The following is a 22,485-nucleotide window of genomic DNA, read 5'->3' as shown; positions in this document are numbered from 1 at the left end:
GAAAGGAGCCCCAGCCGCTGTACGTCCTGCAGGATTTTAATAGCCGGGCAGGTGCATTTTCTTAGACTTGGCTCTCACAGCTACTGCTCTGATTTGCACGGGCGGGGCAGGGCACCTGTCTCTTTGGAGCGTGACTCACTCTCTCGTAGCACAAACAAGCTCTTTGTTGCAAAGAGGTATGTTCTCTCTCCTCTGATTGGTCCGTCCAGCGGTAACAACCAGCATTGCCATGTGCACCCTGGCTGGGGCATATTGGTACAGACCGAACTTCTGAAATCCAAGACTGTCTGGTCCGGCAACTTCCATTATCCAGCAGGACCATGGATATTGCTGAGCAGATTGCCCCAGCTGGCCAGGGTCAGCAGCACAGCTTGCATTGGGCTGATGGCAGAGAGCACAGCCCCAGTGGGACCAGCATCCGGGAGCACAGCTCCAGCCGGGCCGCCAGAGAGATCACAAATGTCCTCAGCCTCACCTTGCTGCCAGCGTTGGAGAGGAAGGAGGGGAACAGAGCTGACAAGTATAAAAAGAACCCAGGGTTGCACAGAGGTGTCCCGCCTGTTCTTTGAAACATCCCCCCTGGACACTGCAAATTCTGGGATATTAACAGAGCCACAATTTCAGCATTTTCCAGGAAAGGCTTCTTATGCCAGCATCCCTGGCTGGCCTGGACCCAGGAGCTGAGGGTAACGGTTTCATTTAAATTGTAAAAGTAAAGCTCCCTTGATGAATAAACAGGACGTTCTCTCCCAGGCCCCGGCAGCCACGTCCAGTAGATGAAAGAGCAAGAGTGAGGGGGATGCTGGGCCAGTTCCGGAGCGATTTCCAGTTCCACAGCAGATCCACTTACCACGGTGCCTTTTGGATCCCAAGCCAACAGCTCTCGACCTTTTCCATGTCACAGCAGAAGAACGTTTCAGGAGCCCCTCCCCATAAAGGAAAGGAGACCAGCAACGGCTTCTGAAGCCCTTATTTAGATTGCAAAGACCTCAGGCTCAGGGCTGCCTTTTCACCCTGTCCAGCACCTAGGGCTCCTAGAGGCCATGGAACACAAATAATATTTGCAACCTTCGGGCTGAGCGCTGATATCACAGGCAACTCTCTAGGTATTTATATGACCCTCGTCACTGTAGCATGTGAGTGGCCTGCAATCATCAATGGCTTTTATCTCTGTTAATAGATGGGAAAGTAAAGCTCAAGGGTGAAGAAGAGACTTGCCCAATGCTACGCAAGACAAGGCAGGAACTAAACCCAGCTTGTCTTCTCGGCATTGGCCATCCCTCTTCCCCTGGCCCGAACAGAGCAATCAATGGTGTTGGAGCTGCCAGACTTTGTCTGTCCAGGAAAACACGTGGGCATGGTGGGGAGGATGTTTCAGGGGTGTTCCATGCAGTAGCTCCCTCTGACTTCTCTTGTGACTTGTGGGCCTCAGCCCCTGGGTAGTGAGGACCTAGGTATGTCCCTATGGGTCATCCACAACCTCTCCACAATCAGACCGGGGCTTTTTCCTCCTCTCTGCATTCCATGCTGCTGAGTTATGGCTGCAGCTGTCTGTCCCTGCTGAAGGCAGGGATTTGTAAAGTCTAACCTGCTTTTGCTACACACTGAAAATCCATTGCTAGAACTGACCGAAAGAAAATGGTTATAATGTGAGTTTAGCAAGCTACGCTATGGAATACTTAATAGAGACTCATAGAGACATATGACTGGGGAGGGGGGGAACCTCCTGAGGTCTTCTAGTCCACTCCTCTGCACCCAAGGAAGGGCTAAGTATAATCAGACCGCCCCTCATAGGTGTTTGTCTAATGGCTCTTAAAATCTTCTCCAGTAGATGCTGGATTTGGGAAAGGAGTGTGATTGGTTGGTCAGAACAAGGCCCTGGAAATCAGAATAGCTGAGTTTGCAGCCTACCTCTGCCACTGACTGGTGTGTGGTACTGGTCAGGTCGATTCATTCCCTTAGTTGACTCATCTGTAAAATGGCAGTAATAATACAGGCTGCCCTGCAGCCCTTTCTCTCTTCAAAGCTCGGTACGGGCACTGTCCAGTGACAGCAGAGTAGAACCGCTCTTAAAAGCTCTGGAGACCACCCAGAAGTGGTGGGCAACCAGGCTAGCCAGGTCAGCAAGCGAAGCCTCTTGCCCAGGCCGACTCCAGGATGGTGAGGAGCCAAGGCCGCATAGCTGGAGCCCTGTAGAGCTGGGCAGCCTACGGCAAGCGGCTGGTTTGCTGATCTGACCTTTTTTTATTCGCCCCACCCCTGTTCTCTGAAATGGGGCCATGCCCCCTGCGTGCTAAGGGAGGACAGAATGGGGGCTCATTGCCCCCCTCACAGCCAGATGAGCAGGTGGCAAAGGAGACTTCCAGGTAATGAGAATTCCAGCAGGGCCGTGGGAGTGATGCTGCCTGGTAACAAGCTCAGCCCTTCTCCCGAGTCTCTCAGGCTTTCCCCATGCGCCGATCACACCCACGCTCGCTCCTTGCCGGAGTTTCTCACGACCCCCACCGGCTGGGGTGGCTGCTCCCAGACTCGCTAGGCTGTGTCCCTCCCTCAGTCCAGCTGAGCTGGCTCCAGGTTTGCCGGTTCCTCGGTTCACCAGGCCCTGGACTGACAGGGTGAGCCCTGGGTTTGATTTACACTTTGCTGTTGGTTAACAGGAAAGGAAGGGGCCTGGGAGTTTTAATTGACTCTGCCTTTCATGGTGTGTGTGTGCGAGATCAACGGGCGAGTGCATGTAACTATTCCCCTCCCTGCCCATCCATGCAGGATATGAGATGTCACAGCCCCCAGCTTGGGACTTAAGCTCCAACTGTAGCCACTCATGCATTTAGATCTGCAGCTTCCTGTTCTCATTCCTACTGTGCCAAGGGGGCCGATGCACGTGAGAACTGCGGACGGGACAGGGTGACGCCAAGCGGCAGGCTCAGCTGTGGTACAAATGGGTACAGTCCGGTCGGCCGCGTGCTAGATAAGATACATGTAACCCAGAGGCCCTGAGACCAATGAGAAGGCAGAGTGAAGTATGCTCTACAGCCTTGGCTGAAAGCCAGTTAACTTTTACCTCATGGGGTAGAGGCATGTGGCTTTAGCCCCTAGGGCTCTAGGTTCAATCCTGCCTGCCAATGACCCAGCTCTGCCAACTTTACAAATGGAAACTGAGCACAAATACCAGGCCTTACTGGGAGGAATATGGGCCCACGCTCATTAAATCAAATGCCCAAACTCCCACTGCATTTGGCAGGGATGGAGCAGATCCTGAGGTTGCCAGGACAGCCCTGTGGGCCAATACCAGCAGTCCTTCCTCAGGCAAACTCTCCATCAAGTTCTGATCCTGCTGTAACCCTTCTGCCAGGCCAAGTAAATAGCAGCAAGGGCCGGGTTCAGTATCTAGGGGTCTCCTCCCAACAAGGTAATACAACACCGGCTCGAGCCCCCACCCAGTGACCTGGGAAATCTTACATACACCTCTGGGTGCCTCAAAGAGGCAATTCTTCCCCTCTCACAAGCACAGAGCCTCAGTATAGCAGCAAACATTTTATAGCATTAAATTGGGAAAACATCACAACTCAGATTTACAGACCAAACATGAGCAAAGGCCCTCCCCAGCCACAAATCCCCCAAAGTCCCAAAAGTCCAACACCCCAAGAGTCTCTTAAGTCCAGCAACTCAAAAAATCACCCAAAGTTCAACACCCCAAAAGTCTCTGCCCCAGGTCAGTGCCGCCCCAGGGTTCAAAAGTTCACCCGGCAGGGTTTCACCATCCCAACCTGGGGGGGCGGGGATCGATACACCTTACGTGGGCCACCGATGGCTCCGCCTCTCCGTGGGGTTCTGCCACCGCCATCGACACGAGTCACTCTGCCACACTCCACCTGTTGTCCAGTGAGCCGCCTCCACTGTCCGGCTCCGCCAGCCGTCTCGGTCCACGTTCTGGCTGCCAGCTGGTTGCTCCTGCCGCTGCTCCACTGGCTGCCTGCTGCCGCTCCTACCAGCCGCAGGTCGTCCCCGTCAGCCGCTCTGTCCGCACCCGCAGGTCATCCCCGCCAGCTGCTCTGCTGTCCGCCTGCACCCACCGGTCGTCCGGCAAACCGCTCTGCTGTCCGCCTGTGTTTGCTGGTTGTCCCTTGCAAGCTGCTCTGCTAGTAGCCCAGCAGCTTAGCACCAGGCTCCCCTCAGCAACAGCGATGTCAGCTCATCTGCAGTATAGCACCAGGCTCCACACAGTGATTTCAGCTCATCCGCAGCATAGCGCCAGGCACCCCACAGCAATTTCTTTCAAGTAGGAATAAGGGATCCTCCGGAAAAGGGCTTATTTTCCAGAGAATCGCGTCTACACTGGTGCTTTTCTCCGGCAAAAACCCCGAGCCGGAAAAAAGCGGCAGCCATGTAAATGCAAATGCCGCGGGGGATATTTAAATCCCCTGCGGATTTGCAATTCCGAAGTGTCTCATTAGCATCCCTTTTCCGGAAAGGGATGCCAATGTAGACACAGCCAGTGTGAGTGGTGAACCAGGCCCAGTCAGAGCAAAAAGTCTCCCAAAGCATCAGAGACAGAGTGCCCAAAAGATTTAGGCTGATAAAATTTCTACCTAATCAGGCCATTGGTCCACTAAGTCTGGCATCTTACCCTCCAGCAGTGGCCAATCTGTAATGAGAGAGAAACTTTCCTTGTACACCTGGCCACACGCGAAATTTGCAACACGAGGATATATCCTTCCCTGACCCTCACAAGTGCTCGGCCAATATTTGACTATAGGTCTGTGGCGTCCACCCAGTTCTAGAGCAGCAGCCGCTATAGTGCTATAGTGAACTAGCCACGCTCAACTGGCCAAATAGCCACATAGTGTGTTGGACACCAACACTATAGGCCAAAGCTTGTTCTCCACGGTGTGAATGCACAGCAGTGGTTTGAGCCGATTTACTCTGGATTGACACTTGTTTAAATGAGAGTAGAAACTGGTCCCTCACTATACATCCTATTATTAGTCACAGCATTATCAGTCCCCTTTAAATTCCATCACTGGGCATGACTCAATGAATTTCTTTTGTGGTAGGAGGAATCTGCAGGACAGAAGCAACCAGATAAACCCAATCTTAATTTTGGCTCACATTTCCTTAGCTCTGTGAAAACAAAACAAACTCCCCCAGTACGTCCTGAATTCCACAGACAATTCTTCTCTCTTGTGAAGCACTTCACGAAGGTCAGCCACAGCCAGCAAATGTATTCGGATGGGTTTTGCTCTACATTTTTTTTCCATGAAGGAATTACTTTGTTCATCATTTCTGAAAAGAAGCCTCAGGGTTCCTGGCTCAACTAAGAGAATTAGTTTGGTAATAGAGTTAATAGACACAAGGCCCTAGGGTAAGTAAATCATTAACCTGCTGTTATTGGAGTGTAAGAAGAAAAAAAAAATATCTGTTGAGGAGAATTACAGAGTTTTAAGGCATCTGGGATGACCAGAGCTCATAGTCTGACCAGCTGTACAGCACAGTACAACCCAGCACCCTCACGCTAACCCAACCACTGAAATTAGACCAAAACATCACACCCCTCCACAGACATGTCCCCCTGCAGGGGGAAGGAGGGACTGAGGGGCACTGGTCCCTGAGGTCCCCACAATCGTGCTGAAATGGTTGACATACACTTGTGAGGAGCTAATCCGCACAAGTGACCCCCACTCCACGCCACAGAGGAAAGTGACCCCCTCAAAGTCCCTGCCAATCTGACCTGAGGGGAAAGTCTTTCCTGACTTCTCCTATGAGGATTGATTAAACCCTGAGCAAGAAGCAGCCAGCCAAGCACCTGAGAGAGGAAACTGGATTCCACCTCACAGTCCTGGCCCACCCCACCCCATCTCTAGTCATGCTTCAGAGGAAGGAGACAGGAAACAGCTCGCGGAACACACTACAGGTGGCCCATGGAAGAAGCATGAGCTGTCAGAAACAACCTGAAAGTGAGTCCAGAGCTGCCAAGCCCCGCCCTCACCCTCAGAAGCAGCCCTGCCACACAACCACACTCATTCCTTTGTCCGGGTCTCCCTCACAAACTAATTAAGTTGTTTGACTCAGCTCCTGCTGGGAGGCTTTTCCAGAATCTCCCAGTGCCAATCGTCAGAAACCAGTCCCTCCCATCCAGCCTGAACTTGCACGGGAAGCTTCCTCTAACTCACTCTATAGTTGGGCATGTTAAGATCCTTTGTCTATATTTGTAAACCCACTTTCACGTAACTAGGCAGCAGGTTTAAAACAAACAGATATGATATGATAGAGGACTATACATTCATGACTGGTGTGGAAAAAGTGAATAAGGAAAAGTTATTTACTTGTTCCCATAATATAAGAATTAGGGGTCATCAACTGAAATTAATAGACAGCAAGTTTAAAACAAAAGGAAGTTTTTCTTCAAGCAGCGCACAATCCTGTGGAACTCCTTGCCAGAGAATGTGGTGAAGACCAGGACTTTAACAGGGTTCAAAAAAGAGCTAGATAGATTCATAGAGGTGAGGTCTATCAATGGCTATTAGCCAGAATGGGTAGGAATGGTGTCTCTAGCCTCTGTTTGTCAGGAAATGGGTGACAGGAGAGGGATCACGTGAGGATTACCTGTTGTGTTTCCTCGTCTGGGGCATCTGGTATTGGCCACTGTTGGCAGACAGGAAGGACCATCTAATGGTTAAATCAGGGCTGCAGTAGTCTAGATGCCAGGGTTCTGTTCCTGACTCTTCTACTAACTTTGACCCAGAGCTTCAAAGAGAGACAGGCACCTAATACTGCTAAGCATCTGGGCCTTACCCCCTACCGGCCTCTTTGTGCTCCACTGATTTAACTGGCCTCCCTGGAGTGGTTGTGAGACTTAGGCCGGCTGTACACTGGTAGAGAAAGTCATCTGAAGATATGCAACTCCAGCTACCTTAGGTCGAATTTCTGTGGCATCCCTACTGCAGGAGGTCGACAGGAGAAACAGTCCCCTCCACTTCTGTTATGCCTCACAACCTGGTGGCGTACCAGCGTTGATAGGGACACTATCAGAGGTTGATTTAGCCAGTCCTTACTAGACCTGCTAAATCAAACCCCGGAGATGGATCTCCAGAGAGTCAATCTCCCATTAAGTGGAGACAAGCTCTTTATCAATAGTTTGCCAAGAGCTCTGCTGAGGAAATTGTTAGTGTGTACTTGAGATGAGTGTTGTCAGTGGAGTTGCTTGAAGCTTTTGTCAAAATGTATTTTGGGGACCTCGCAAAAAAAGGCTTTTCAACCCCAATGAAAATTTCTGCTGATTTGATAATGTCCATGTGATCTCTGCCTAGAGCTGTCTCTTCCCAGAGCCTTTGGATTTCTGAATCCATAAGAGGCTAGACACCCTGCTGCCTTCTCCCGATGGAAACTGGCTTGAAATCACAAGGAGGGAACAGTACAATGGGTGAATTCAAAGCCCCTGCAGATATATCAGGGAGCTGGGTGTGGTGTATTTGCATAAGCAAGCACACAGTTTGGGGTCCTGACCTGGGCCAAAGTCCAGCTTGCTCACACAGTGGTGATGTTAGTCAGAGACTCTAGGGATCAGAGTACATGTGATATTATCACTGATTTCCAGAGTACTGAAACCCACTCACAGAAACTTAATCCAGGTTACATATGGAGACAGAAGCCAAGAATTTGACTCCCACGCACCTTCATAGTAAAGCTGCACAGAGGCTGCTCTGCTGCTCTGGGGTGGGGCCACATAGTAGGTGAATGCCCCACCTCAGCAGCAGCTGGGCAGTCACCACGTGGCTTTGACCTAGCTTCAGCTGCGGCCAGGGTGGGCCACGTGGCAGCTGCCAGAGCTCGAGTCTGGGCCACAGTACTAAAAATAGCACCATTGCCCCAGCTCCAGTCCCAGCACATGGGCCAGCCACCCACCACACAGCTATGCCATGCGTGCTGGGACTGGAGCTGGGGCAACGGTGCTATTTTTAGTACCATGGTCAGGGCCCCAGAAGCCGCCATGCAGCCCAGGCCCTAGCTGCTTCCCCAGGGATGGGACAGCATGGTGGGCAGCTGCCACATATGCTGGGACTGGAGGTGGGGCCACCCGCAGTCTTATTTTTAGTACCATGGGCCTGGCCCTAGAAATGGTGGAGAGATTCTGGAGTGGGACCACGGTACTAAAAATAGCACCACGGGCAGCCCTGGCTCCAGTCCTGGCATGTGAGGCAGCTGCCCGCCATGTGGTCCTGCCCCAGGAGCAGCTGGAGTCAGGGCTGCGTGGCAGCTTCTGCAGTCCTGACCGTGGTACTAAAAATAGCACCATGGCCCTGGCTCTAGCCCCTGCACCCAGGGCAGGCACTCACCATGTCAAAGGCAGACGGTGTACCCACGCCACTGGGAAAGCTCCGGCTGGAAAGGCAGGTGTGTTCTGGGCAGGAGCCCAAAGCGGGAAGCAGAGTGTATCAGTGAGTTACTGAGCAGGGTTTGCGAGCGGTATGGGGCTCAGATGGGGGCACTATTGGGGGATGATGGCATCAACATCTTGGGAGGACTTTAAGTTTCCATGGGTTCCAGTCTTTATAATAAAGGCTGGGTCCAAACTGAGATTGAATGCCTGGGAGGCCATTCTAGGTGCCCCTTACTTGTGCATGTACCACTGCTGCACAATATTGTAGCGTTTCTTAAAGACAAGGGACTAAGCTCTGTGTGGCTTCCTACTGGCTCTGAAGTGAGATGAGCCATACGCTGCTTCATATTTAATTCAAATATCCACCTGCCCCTTTTCTGTCTAGCAGCTTTAGCTGTGTTTGTGACCCAAATAGACCATCAAGTGTGAAGAATGGAGATTTAATAGCACAGTAATAACTACGGAACAACAATAAATTTAGGGTTTTTTTTAATCCAATGTAATTAATTCAAGCATCTTTGTAACTAGTGTTTATTTGAAGCAGTTGTGCTTATTGTATTCCTAACACTTGTTCAACCAGAAGCTTTGCAACTAAGAACATGGAGTTAGTGCCCAGACAGCAGTTGTCTGTAGCTCAGAACCACCAAAGTAAATGGCTGCATAATGTATAGAAATGCTACTCAATATGTATTTTAAACAAAAGAGGACCATGCAAGTTCTTGCCCTACAAGGACCTTTATCAGTTCTTGTCATATATATATACAAAAAGGTAGAGAAAATATATTTCTTTGAATACTTTGAGGCTTCGTCTACACTGCGGCTTTTGCCGCAAGAGCCTATGCAAATGAAGTGCGGATTAGCATATCGCTGCGCTTTATTTACATGATTTATTAAAGCTGGTTTTGCGCAAAAACAAGCAGTGTGGACGGGTTTTTTTGCACAAAAACTCTGGGAGAGGCATAAGGATTTTGTGCAAAATGGGGTTTTTGTGCAAAAAACCCCATCCATGCTGCTTATTTTTGCTCAAAAACCCCTTGCGCAAAACCGGCTTGAATAAATTATACAAATGAAGCATGGTGAGATGCTAATCAGTGCTTCATTTGCATAGGCTGTTGCGGCAAAAGCCACAGTGTAGATATAGCCTCAATGTCTTTGTTAGAGGACATAAAATAAAATAAATACCATCATACATAATTCTTTTTAGTTACATAATTTACTTTAAAAGTATTTAAAAGAACAGCTTGAAGAACCACATCCAAAGTCCAATAAAGTTAATGGAAAGATTCTCATTAACTTCAAGGAGTTTCAGAAAAGGCCTTAAACATCCTTTATTTTCTTGTCTGCTTGCTTTTTTTAATTTAAAACTGCAAGAAATTACTTAAACCCATCAAGCATGTGCTTAAGCTTTACACAAATTTCTTTGATAACTTTTCCATGCAAATACACTGTTCTTTACTTTGAGAAAAAATAAGAACTTTTGTAGCTGAGTTGATCACTTGAAGTAATACAATCTAATACCTGCACTCTGGCATAAAGCAAAGAATATTATTTGTCACCTTTCTTATACATTATTTTCATTAATATACATTCAAGCTTTGAAGAATGCTAATGAGTGGATCAAATCAGACAATTAAAAGAAAGCTGCACTTGATTTATCAGAGAGATTTAGTTCTGATTTATGTGTCTTGGGTGCAGAACAAGCATTCCATGTAACTGCTTTTTCAAAGTTGACTATTTATCTGTAATAAAAGGAACTGTTCTAAAATGATACTGGATTGACTTCACCTCAGATACAAAATAAAATATAGCCCTGAGACACAATGTGAATGGGTAGAAATATTCAATACATTGTTGCCTAGGTGCGCAATGGAGAGTGTATCTTACACAAGCTCAAAAAAACCAATTAACATAGTTCCCTGAAAGGAGAGCCAGATTAAATTGAGGAGGAAGACCAGCTGGGTTAGGGCTTGAGAGAGGATTAAAAACAGTGGACGTTGGCTACTGAAAATTTTTTATTTGACTTCATATTAAATAAATATTTGAAGTCATGGACCTTGTTAATTATCCCTTATTTTAGTATTCTTTCTTCCATAGCATTTTAAAAATATTTATAAGATATTTGTTAATAACTTGGGTGCCATGGTGGCGCATATGACCTCAATATTGGTGCACAAGACAAAACTCACTCCACTCATGGGTGGAAAATCTTAGAGGGAACTCTGTCCTCCAGTCTTACAAACTGGAGTGTTTATTTTGATTAGTTCCGTCATTCATTCTTTTATAGAATGATCAGCACAGATACAGAACTATGGGTGTGTCCAGCATTCCACTGTGCCCAAAGCAACACTGCCACTTATGAGGGTTTACAGTTGTACCCCATGGTGCATGCTCAGTTTGTGGTCAGAAACAGGAGATGATCAGAGATTATGGTGATGGGTGACTTTAGGAAAACCAGTGCACAAGGAGCCTGCTGTCTTGTTGTTCAAAACAAACTAACTGGAGCTAGATGGAAATCCAGTCATCAGGCTTTCTAGGAATTGAGTGACGGGGGCTGGTGTGTCATGAATGGACTTGTATGGTTCAGCCCCATGAGTCATGCTTTCACAGGCTGATCTTTTCCAGTAGGGGGCGATACACAGAAAGTTTTGCCAGTGAAACAGACACAGGGCTGAATGCAACAGGGATTAAGAAAAATAGCTCAGCCTGTCATCAGCTGTGCTGCTTTCGTGCCTCTTGGGAAAAGAGTGATAGACAGCAAGTGTGAAAAACCAGGACGCTTCTTTTTTTGGGGGGAGAGAGGTGTAGTTGGGGGTATAAGACAAAGCCCCTAATATAGAAATAAGATGGTAAGAGAATCACACAGCAGTTCTTATCCCAGATTTACCAGGGAGCAACATCTGCTGTGTTTCCTTATTCCAGGTTTGGCTAGATTTGCTGCTTGGGCCGGCAGCTGAGTTTTCAGCAACCTCCCTCCCCCGGACTGAGATCAGTAGTTCAAAACAATGAAAATAGGAAAATTTTGGCCCCAAACCAAAACTGCAGAATCCAAGAACCTAGAGCTCTTGAGACTTTGTGTGGCTTGAGTCTTTCAGGTCACAGAGAGCCAACGTTGACCCAGGCCAACTGCATGGCTTTGACTGAGCCTTGCTTTGAGTTCAAAGGGTCCTTGAGCAAAATGACAGATCTGCTGAGTCCAAAGGGGAATCTGCCAATCAGCCCCACAAACTGATCAAGCTACGCTCAATGCAGCTCTTGACAAAGACAATTTTCCACACTGGACATATGGAAACAGCACCTAACACTATGGGGCCACCCCCCAATAGAAACTGGGCTAAACAGCACCCACTGAATTCTTTATACTTGTGATGGTTCCGGGCAGGAGGTATCTCCTTGTGACTGATCCTGCACTGAGTCACGCCAACAGTAACTCTTGCAGAGAATTCCACTAGCCAAGCCAGGCACTGCCAGACTCAATCAGGTCCATCTATTGCTCTACCCTGGCCAGCACCAGATGCTTTAGGGGAAGATGCAAGAAATCACACAATGTCCCTAGGGGGGCAGCATGATCCCAGGACATGCATAGCACTTGAAACTCCCATAAACAGAGATGCCTCCATTTTTTTCTGCCTCATTTCAGCTGCTTTCTACTGACAGCCCTCTGCCAACGGGCAGCCTGCCATGTGGCTGAATGGGAATCCTCCGCCTTAACCTACAGCTAAGCCCTTCATTCCTCGGGCAGGTCTGCAGCCAGCTGAGACGGTAGCTGGTAAACACTGAGGCCATGCAGCAGAGCGAAACTAGCCTGGGTTCTTTTTCCCCATCAGCCCTTCTGAATCACCTTGGCGGCTGTGTGAAGGCGGCTGTGTGGGGTGGCTGAGAGATTCCAGACATACGTGGTGCAGAAGATCTGCTAAGCAACTCCGCTGAGTAATCATCCAGGAGATCCTTTCTGCTCAGCTAAGGAATGTGCACCATCACGGAGCTGCCGTCATGCAAGCATACGTGGCCTTGGTGCCAGGCATTATTGCGCATGCAACAGATCTTACGTAAGGTCCAAATCTTCTGTTTGTACAGCGCCTAGCACAATGGGGCCTGGTGCATGACTGGGGATGATTCTCTGCAGGGATTAGAATCCAGGTCTGCAGGATGGCTGGTGCCTCCATGCTGCCACCTGGCAGCAATCTTCCTTTTAAGCTTTCCCATCCATGGGCAGAATAATTTTTGTGTGCATGCATCGAGGCATATGCCAATGTGCACCAACAGGAAAAACACAAACCAGCTATGGATGCTCTGCTAATCAGCTGGGTGGCACTGGAATCTCTGCTGAGTGGCCTCACAAGTGCACAGCTTATAGGGAACACTGGTTGGCAGCCATGATAGGGCCATGTGCATCATCATATAAACCCTATAGAGATAAACGCCGCAGGGGGAAGGATTCCCTCTTGGCCCCTGGTTGGGCCAGGTGCCCAGTTTAAGCCCAGGAGTCATCCCAGGATGTGTCCGTGCAACAATGTGGACTCCCCTGCAAGCTGTGGTGACAGACTTGTCTCTTGGCTTTGTCTCCTGGTTTCTGGCTCCAGCTGTGACCAATATTGTTCATAAGGACATAAGAACAGCCATACTCAGTCCATCTAGTCCAGTATCCTGTCTGCCAACAGTGGCCAATGCCAGGTGCCCCAGAGGGAGTGAACAGAACAGGGAATCATCAAGTGATCCCTCCCCTGTCATCCATTTCCAGACAAACAGAGGCTAGGGCCACCATTCCTACCCATCCTGGCTTATAGACGTTGATGGACCTAACCTCCATGAATTTATTTAGCTTTTTTAAAATCCTGTTAAAATCCTAGTCTTTATAACATCCTCTGGCAAGGAGTTCCACAGGTTGACTGTGAGCTGAGTGAAGAAAAACTTCCTTTTGTTTCTTTTAAACCTGCTGCCTATTAATTTCATTTGGTGACCCTAATTCTTATATTATGGGGACAAGTAATAACTTTTCCTTATTCACTTTTTCCACATCAGTCATGATTTTATAGTCCTCTATCATATCTGCCCCTTAGTCTCCTCTTTTCTAAGCTGAAAAGTCCCAGTCTCTTTAATCTCTCTTCATATGGGACCCGTTCCAAATCCCTAATCATTTTTGTTGCCCTTTTCTGAACCATTTCATTCCAACCACTGGGCCTGACTGCCCAAGCCCACATTGTGACATTGAGGTTCGTAGGCTCTGCTAGGGTTGCCAGTTTCAGTTGGCTTCATTCCTGGAGATTTCATCACATGACATCATCTTTAATTACAGATGAATCTTTAATTCCTGGAGACTCCTGGTGACTTGGCAACCCAAGGTGCTAGCGACGGCAAATCATGAATAATAATAAATAACAGACAGCAAGGAAAGCCTTATGGTACAACATGGGCATTATCTTCTTCTCTGTCTCAACAGCAAAACCACCATGACGCTTGCTGAGGACCCGCCTCACCGGAGAAAGCTGCACATCTGGGTCGCATGGCGAGTGGGGCTCCAGCCCTCCTCCCAGGGTGGGGTGAAAGGTCACCCTGGGGAAAGCCATTGCTATGCTAACCATCCACTTGGGAGCACATAGGAATGGCAGGGACCCCAGGAGTTCATACCAGTGTTCTTTATGACCGTTTCTGATGGATCACCTAGCCCTGCTGCCATTCCATTCCTTGGCCTGGGGAGCTTCACTCTCAGAAATGCTCCGCACACACCCTTAAACATTTGCTTAGAATTTGCAGTTTCCACCAGCCACTCTGGCCAGCGAGCTCAGTTACTGGAGAGTGAAATCCACTTCCCATGAGGTGATATCTGTCCACTGCCGAAGGCCCACTTAATCCTTCAGACCACGTTAAAGGGTTTTTTACTAAGGCCCAATACCTTATACTTGTTCTCTGCACAGAGGGTGAATTTCAGGCACAAACGATGCATCCAAACAGCCCAAAACAAGGTGACATTTAAAAAAATAAGCAAATAGTCACCAAAATGGGCGTTGAAGTATCTACTCAGCTCTGCCTCCAAACCTAAATCCATTACAGCTGTGAACATGCCCAGAAAGGTTAGAAAGTTGCTAAGTAATATTACCCCAAACTAGTATTTCACCACAGGAATTCCATCCGGGACTAATAAATAAATAAATGTAGCCACAGGACACTCCCATAAATAAATACACAGCCTTAAAATGGCAAGCACACTGCTGTTCCCCCAGACTAACAGAGCTCCGCTGCCTAACCGAATCCAGCCATAAGTGACCCGTAACCACTCCTCCTCCAACCCGTAACCTCAAGCTTGAAAGGCGTATTTGCAGCAGATACCTGTGCAAGATCCCAGCACCTACAGGCTAGCTGCAAACGAGGTCTGCATCTCTCATGCTTCCTGTCTGCTCTGGGGCCTTCAAGGCACAACCCTACTATTTCCAGTAATGGGGTTTCCACAATTCATCTTGGGTCTACCTGGAGTCAAACTGCCTATGACATTACCCAAAGGCTATGGAAGCCAAGCAGAGCAGGCTGGGCCACCATAACTTAGCCAAACCCAGTAATGTTCCTCTAGAACAGATTACTAGCTGCACAGTGCCAAAACCAGCCTAGTCCTTTCGCCTTAAAGGAGCCGTGACACACATACCCTGACATTTAAGAAGTCAACCTCATAGAATTACAGAAATCCAAGATGAAAGTGGCCTCCTAACGTCACCCTGGCCATAAGCACAGGGCTGTAACCTGTAGTATATCCCCAAGTGCTTAACATATTCCTAAGGAAAAACTTAAAAAACAACAAATGGTCAGACTAGGGGTCACCAAATGAAATTAATAGGTAGCAAGTTTAAAAGATTCAAATTTACTATGTATGGCAATTATTCAATACAATGAATAATGTTTGAAGTTGAAATCCTACAAATTTACTTCCCTTTTTCAAGCAAATTAATCAAAATTCTATGACATATTTAATTTCTTGAACTTTCCTATAAGTATAATCTATGCAAAATGACTTTACCTGGTCAATGATGGGCCACACCTGCTAAAACACAAACACCCCCACACACCCACACCCACACCCTGCCTTGAGAAGGATGAATGTATCAAATTAAATAACACAAAGAGCACTGTGCATTATATTTGTCACAGTTCTATTAATTCAATAAAACCTTTCCAGTTTGTAATAATCCCTAGCTCTTATAAGAGAGGTAAGTAAAATATGGCCTGTGGGCTGGATCTGGCCCACCAAAGACCTGGATCTGGCCTGCTTCAGCCCATGGGTACCCTCAGAGAGGCTGCCTACTACGGCCTCACATGCTGCTCAGAGCGATTGAGTGCTGGGGCCAGCTTGTGTGTCTCTGCATGGCATGCTCTTTTGGGAGCAGAGGAGTCTCTGTGTGCTGCCCCGCCCCCAGCACAATCGTCACAGCTCCCATTGGCTGGAAACTAGCCAATTGGAGCTGCAGGGGCAGTGCTTGTGGACGCGGGCAGCACATGGAGACCAGCTGCCTCCCTGCATGCAAGGCACACACAGAGACACACACATTGGCCCCAGCAGTCGGCTGCTTTGAGCGACATGTGGGGCCACAGCAGCCAGGGAGCCTACCCAAGAGTCACAGAATCCTAAAACTGGGAGGGACCTCAAGGGGTCATCGAGTCCAGGCCCCTGCCCTCACGGCAGGACCAAGCACCATCTAGATCATGGGTTCCCAAAATGGGGGGCGTGAAGAAATTCCAGGGGGGAGACTCAGACCCCACCATCAAGTTTTGCTGTCCTGCTCAGTTCCTTTTTTGGGGGAGGGGGAGCGTGAGGGTTTTTCAAAAATCAGAAAGGGGGGCGTGATTCTGAAAAGTTTGGGAACCACTGATCTAGATCATCCCTGACAGGTGTCTGTCTAACCTGCTCTTAAATATCTCCAGTGATGGAGATTCCACAAGCCCCCTATGCAATTTATTCCAGTGTTTACCCACCCTAGGGGGTATGTCTACACTACAAAGTTAATTCGAACTAACGGATGTTAGTTCGAATTATCTTTAATAGATGCTACACTAGCGCTCCGCTAGTTCGAATTTAAATCGAACTAGCGGAGCGCTTAGTTTGAACTAGGAAAACCTCATTTTACGAGGATTAAGCCTAGTTCGAACTAGCTAGTTCGAATTAAGGGGTGTGTAGCCCCTTAATTCGAACTAGTGGGAGGCTAGCCCTCCCCAGGTTTCCCTGGTGGCCACTCTGGCCAACACCAGGGAAACTTGTCTGCCCCCTTCCCGGCCCCGGAGCCCTTAAAGGGGCACGGGCTGGCTACGGTGCCCATGCCAGGTGCAAGCCTGCCAACACCCAGCCAGAAGACCCTGCAACTGGCACGGATCGAGCCACCCACCCGAGGCCCTCCAGCCCTCCCCCTCTTCCCGGGACCAGGCTGGCGGCTCCCGGGAGCTTGCCCGGGACCGCAAGAGGCGGGCAACCGCCTGGGCTAGTGCAGACATCGTGGACCTCGTCCACGATCTCCGCACTAGGCACAGGAAAGTGGCCGGCTAGGGCAGGAGAGCTGCCAGCCTGGCCACCCAGGAGCAGGTGTGCAAGAGAATCAAGGGGGTCAACTGAGAACCCAGACCCTGAGCCCTGAGCTTGCAATGGCCGTCCTGGATCAGACCAAAGGTCCATCTAGCCCAGTAGCCTGTCTGCCGACAGTGGCCAACCCTAGGGACCCTGGAGGGGATGGACCGAAGACAGTGACCAAGCCATTTGTCTCATGCCATCCCTCTCCAGCCTTCCACAAACCTTGGGCAGGGACACCACTCCTACCCCCTGGCTAATAGGACTCCATGGACCCAACCTCCATGACTTGATCTCACTTCTCTTTAAACTCTGTTCTAGTTCTAGCCTTCAGAGCCTCCTGCAGCAAGGAGTTCCACAGGTTGACTCTTTGCTTTGTGAAGAAGAACTTTCTGTTACTAGTTTGAAGCCTGCTACCCATTCCTTTCCTTTGGTGTCCTCTAGTCCTTCTTTATGGGAACTAATGAAGAACTTTTCTGTATGCACCCTCTCCACCCAACTCCTGCTTTTAGAGACCTCTATCCTGTCCCTCCTCCGTCTCTTCTTTTCTAAGCTGGAAAGTCCCAGTCTCTTTAGCCTCTCTTCATATGGGACCTGTTCCCAACCCCTGATCATTTTAGTTGCCCTCCCCTCTCCCACCCTCTCTCTTCCCCTCTCCCATCTTCTTTTCCCAGTCTCCCCCAGTTTTGTTCAATTAAGACAGATTCCATTTTGGAAGACACGTTATCTTTATTTTGTACATCAAGAAGAGGGGCTAGGGAGGACTGGGCTGGCTCTGCGTGCTTCTGGGAGTGGAAGCTCTCCTGCAGCCCCCCAATTGCCCCCTCTCCCCAGATGGCAGCCTGCGGCAAGTGCAGCCGGGCTGATGTCCGAGTGGTGTGATGTGCCCAGTGTGGGTAGTCCGGGCAATCCAAGCCAGGACTGCTTTGCAAGCGGGGCACCCCTGAGAACTGTCTGTCCGGGGTGGGGGTCAGGACCCTTTAAGCACAGCCCTCAGCTAGCCTGAGACAGCATCTCCACGCTCTAAGTCCTCCTCTGATGCCCTGCCGGCACTGCTTCCGGCCATCCTTAACCCCGGTTCAGGGTCCACTTAATGTGGACATGCTAGTTCGAATTAGCAAAACGCTAATTTGAACTAGTTTTTTAGTCTAGATCCGTTAGTTCGAATTAACGTTGTAGTGTAGACATACCCCCTGACAGTTAAGAAGTTTTTCCTAATGTCCAGCCTAAACTTCCCTTGCTGCAATTTAAACTCATTGCTTCTTGTCCTATCCTCAAAAATCAAGGAGAACCATTTTTCTCCCTCCCTCCCTTTTAGATTTTTCAAAAATGATAGGTGAAGGCTCAGCTGCCTCCTCTCTCAGCTGCTTGAGTATTCTAGGATGCGTTTCATCAGGCCCTGGTGACTTGTGGGTGCGGTCCTGCCGTGCCATCGGCCAGGAGTCACCTACAGTGAGTGCCTCCCATCCAGAGCCTGCAGCCTGACGCCTGCCCCAGATCACTACCCTTCCTGCACCCAAACTCTCTGCACCCCCCCACTGCACCCCTGCCCAGGTCACAGCCTCCTCCTTTATCCAAACTCCCTTCTAGTCCCTGCACCCCCTATTACTCTCCTCCCTCAGGTCAGAATTATCTCCTACACCCAAGCCCCCTCTCGGACCCTGCAGCCTCTCTGGAACTCCAATAATTTAGTAAGTGATCAAGGGCCACACTTTTCTACTTTATCAATAGTGCGGAGTCTGGGATGGAGGTTGGCTGCAGACGGGTGCTTTGGATAGGGGATTGGAGTGCAAGAGGGGGAGGGGGCTTGGGTGCAGGAGGATGTTTTGCCCTGGGGCAGGGGCTCTGGCCAGGAGGTGCTGAGGCTCCGGTTCAGGCTCTGGCTAGGAGGCCTTACCATAGGCAGCTCCCAGCCAGCAGCCCAGCACGGCCCTCTGGCAGGCTCCCTGGCTGCCACGGCCCCATACACCCACCACTCAAAGTGGCCAGCCACTGGGGCCAGCGTGTGTCTCTCTGCAGCATGTGCCTTGGGGGCATGGGGGGCAGTGGGTCTCCACAAGCACCACCCCCAACACTAGAAATTCACCGCCCAGCCGAGGAGTAGCTACAGGGGTCCTGCATGGGCCGTAGCCCTTCCCCTTTCCATTCAGGCTGGGCTGGCTGCATGGCTCTCCTGCCAGCCCTGGGCACTGCGGCCCTGCTCGCCAGCCCTAGTCCAGAGGAGGGGGTGCCTCAGGGGAGGCCGGGTGGGGGCTAGCACTGGGCAGCTAGCAGCACGCGGCACACCGGCCGGAGAGGGATGCGTCAGGGCTGCCTGCTGAGCAGTTGAGAGCAGAGTGGGGGGAGGCAGGGCCCCCATTCCTCCAGCCTCTTTTGCCAAGGCCCAGATCCCTTTGTGCCCCTCCCTCTAGGGTGCCGAATTGCCCCCATCCCCTCACCAGGGCACCTGTCCTCCCAGGGCCCTCAGTCCCTCTGCCCCACCCCCCATCATCGCCCACCCCTCTGAAAGCCAGGCCCTGTCCTTGCTACCCCCCTGCTGCCCAGCAATCTGGGCGGTTTCAAGTGAAGCTATTTCTTTGCGCTGGGGCGTGCCCAGGGCCTCTGCAGGTCTGAGCATCAGGCACTCGCCCCTTGCAAGCACAAGGCTCCGGTTTCAATGGGAGCAGGCCCCCAGGACTCTTTTAGGGTCTTTCCCACAGCACGGAGAGGAGAGGGCTGCATGTCATGTGCTGGGCCTAATGGAGCATCGCCATAGTAACGGAGCATGGTGACAGGCTGCAAAGGAGGCTGTTACTTCCAGGCCTCTGGACAAAACAGACCGGACAATGCAGCCTGAATGAGGCTGTCATGCAAAATCCCCCTTAGGCTGGGGCCGCGTTAGCTCCCCTGCCCCCTGCTGCTGCCCAAAGCTGACTGCTGGTAACGTCCCCCGCCAAAGTGGATGCTGAGTGCCAAAGCATCTCAGCCGCAGGGATCAATCCTGCAAGGTTCTGGGGCTCGGCTCCTCAAGATATCCAGGCTCCCAACTTCAGTGGAAGAGGGGCAACTTCCACTGGCATTAGGAACCTAAACCCTTTGAGGATCTCACCTCTCCCACCGACTTTAAGGGGAGGGAAGGATGTTAGGGGTTTGGAACCGGTCCCATATGAGGAGAGGTTAAAGCGACTGGGACTTTTCAGTTTCGAAAAGAGGAGACTGAGGGGGGATAGGATAGAGGTCTATAAATTCATAAGTGGTGAGGAGAGGGCCGATAAAGAAAAGTTATTTATTAGTTCCCATAATAGAAGAACTAGAGGACACCAAATGAAATTAAGGGGTAGCAGGTTTAAAACTAATAAAAGAAAGTTCTTCTTCACACAGCGTGTAGTCAACCTTTGGAACTCCTTGCCAAAGGAGGCTGTGAAGGCTAGGACTATAATAGAGTTTAAAGAGAAGCTGGATAAATTCATGGAGGTTAGGTCCATAAAAGGCTATTAGCCAGGGGATAAAATGGTGTCCTTGGCCTCTGTTTGTCAGAGGCTGGAGAGGGATGGCAGGAGACAAATTGCTTGATCATTGTCTTCGGTCCAGCCTCTCTGGGGCACCTGGTGCTGGCCACTGTCGGCAGACAGGCTACTGGGCTAGATGGACCTTTGGTCTGACCCAGTACGGCCGCTCTTATGTTCTTATGTTGTCTCTTTGTTGGAGCAGTGTCGTCCCCCCCCCCCCCCCATTCTTTTCAGAAGTGGGATCCTATTCCATTTCAGGTGGGGATTGCCAAAGGGGCCTATGGGAACTGTGCACGTGACTCCAGATGCGCCTTTGAAACCCCCAGCGTGACAGCATTGATAACACTGGGCCAACTCTTGGAGACACTTCTCTCACACTGGTGTGAGGCAACCACAGACAAGATGTGGGGCTGGGGGGCTCCAAGAAGCCAACTACTCCACCCCCCATGTGGACTAAGTACTCCTGAGAACGGCTTTGATGGCCAGAGTCTCTCCCCATTTGCACCTGGGTCAGGGAGATGGGAATTCGGACAGTGGCCTCTGATCATTGTTTCTACAGGAGCCAAAAATAAGAATGCTGCCTGGGAAAGTCCATGGTGAGGGCTTGGTAGGGTTGCCAGGTGTCCAGTTTTCACCCGGACAGTTCGGTATTTTGGCCTCCCATCCTTGGACGGAAGGCTGGCAGCATCGGGATTTTTTGTGAAGGTATCTGGCAACCCTAGGGCTTGGGGACTTGTTTTCATCAGGCAATGTCCCAGTGGGCAGAGGTACTGGATAGGCCTGACAATGGGAGGGGAGGACGGGGGAAGGGGGGAGGGGGGCAGCAGTTGTCCTCTAGGGCCTAGTGCTTCAAAGGGGCCCCGGGCTCCTGGCTGCTGCTGTGGTTGTGGCTGGAGTGCGGGGCCCTTTAATTTGCTGCTGGAGCCTCATGCTGTGCGCTCTGTGTGGCTCTGAGGGCTGGAGGGGGGTGGGTGGGGCCTTGGTCCAGTTGGTGCAAAAGGCTGGCTGCCCCCAGCCCCACCCTTTGCGCCCAAGGCACTGTCCATTCTGGGAGTACAGAGCTGGCTCCTGCACCGTGCTCAGGGGCCCACAGAGGCTGTTGGATCCCCTGGTGCTGAAACTGGGGGTGCAGGGAAATGTCTCCTCGAATCTTTTCCATCCAATGCAGAACAATTTTTTATGTGCACCGAGGTATAAGCAACACGCACCACCAGAAGAAACACAAAACTCAGCTGTGGGCATTCTGCTAATCAGCTGGGCAGCATTTGACTTCTCCTGAGCAGCTGCACAAGCGCCCAACTTACAGGGAACACTGGTGTGGGGGCAGCTGTAGCACCCCCTGGCTTGAAGTAGTTTCCATTATATCCAGGGTTTATAGTTTGGTTCACTGGATCTCAGCACTACCCACTGAACAAACTGTCCCAGGGTCCATGCACGGAGCAAAGTACTGCTCAGAATGGGACAGGATCGGGTCCAAAATAAATACAGGAATTAACAATAAAACTTACCAGATGCAATCCTGGCTCTCAGTGATGCTGGGTGAAAATAGGATGTAACTCCAGGACAGAAGGACGGACCAGGCACTGGCATGGGACTCAGGAGAAACACCTCCTATGGATGCATCTCCAGTGCAAAAAACCTTTCAGAGGCCAGGTCAACTGAGTAGGCTTGTGCTCCAGGGCTAAAGGAGCCAGGGGAAAGGGTCAGAGCCAGGCTCCAGCCCACGCCTGAATAGCTACACTTCTATTTTCAGCCCCACAGCATGAGCCCCATGTGCCTGCATCCGTTGAGCCAGGTACTGAGACTTGCTGACGCAGGATTTGTGGGTCTGCAGGATTGACATAACTCCCTGGGTGGCCCTAATTTCTCAGTGGGAACTGTTGGGTGTGGGGAACTTGTGAAAGTCAGGGCTGTTCATCTCTCCATGCCTCCGTTTCCTCTGTAAAATGAGGATAATCATCTGCCTTGTCTTCTTAGTGCTCAGCTCCTCCAAGAGATGTAGGTGCCTAACTCCCATGGGCATTACATGAATTCCTGTGCAGGGTGACAGCACGAGGCTTGTGCACCCCTGAAGCTCTTGT

Source organism: Pelodiscus sinensis, chromosome 28 (assembly GCF_049634645.1).
Source record: "Pelodiscus sinensis isolate JC-2024 chromosome 28, ASM4963464v1, whole genome shotgun sequence".
NCBI lineage: Eukaryota > Metazoa > Chordata > Testudines > Trionychidae > Pelodiscus > Pelodiscus sinensis.
This window is presented reverse-complemented; position numbering follows the sequence as displayed.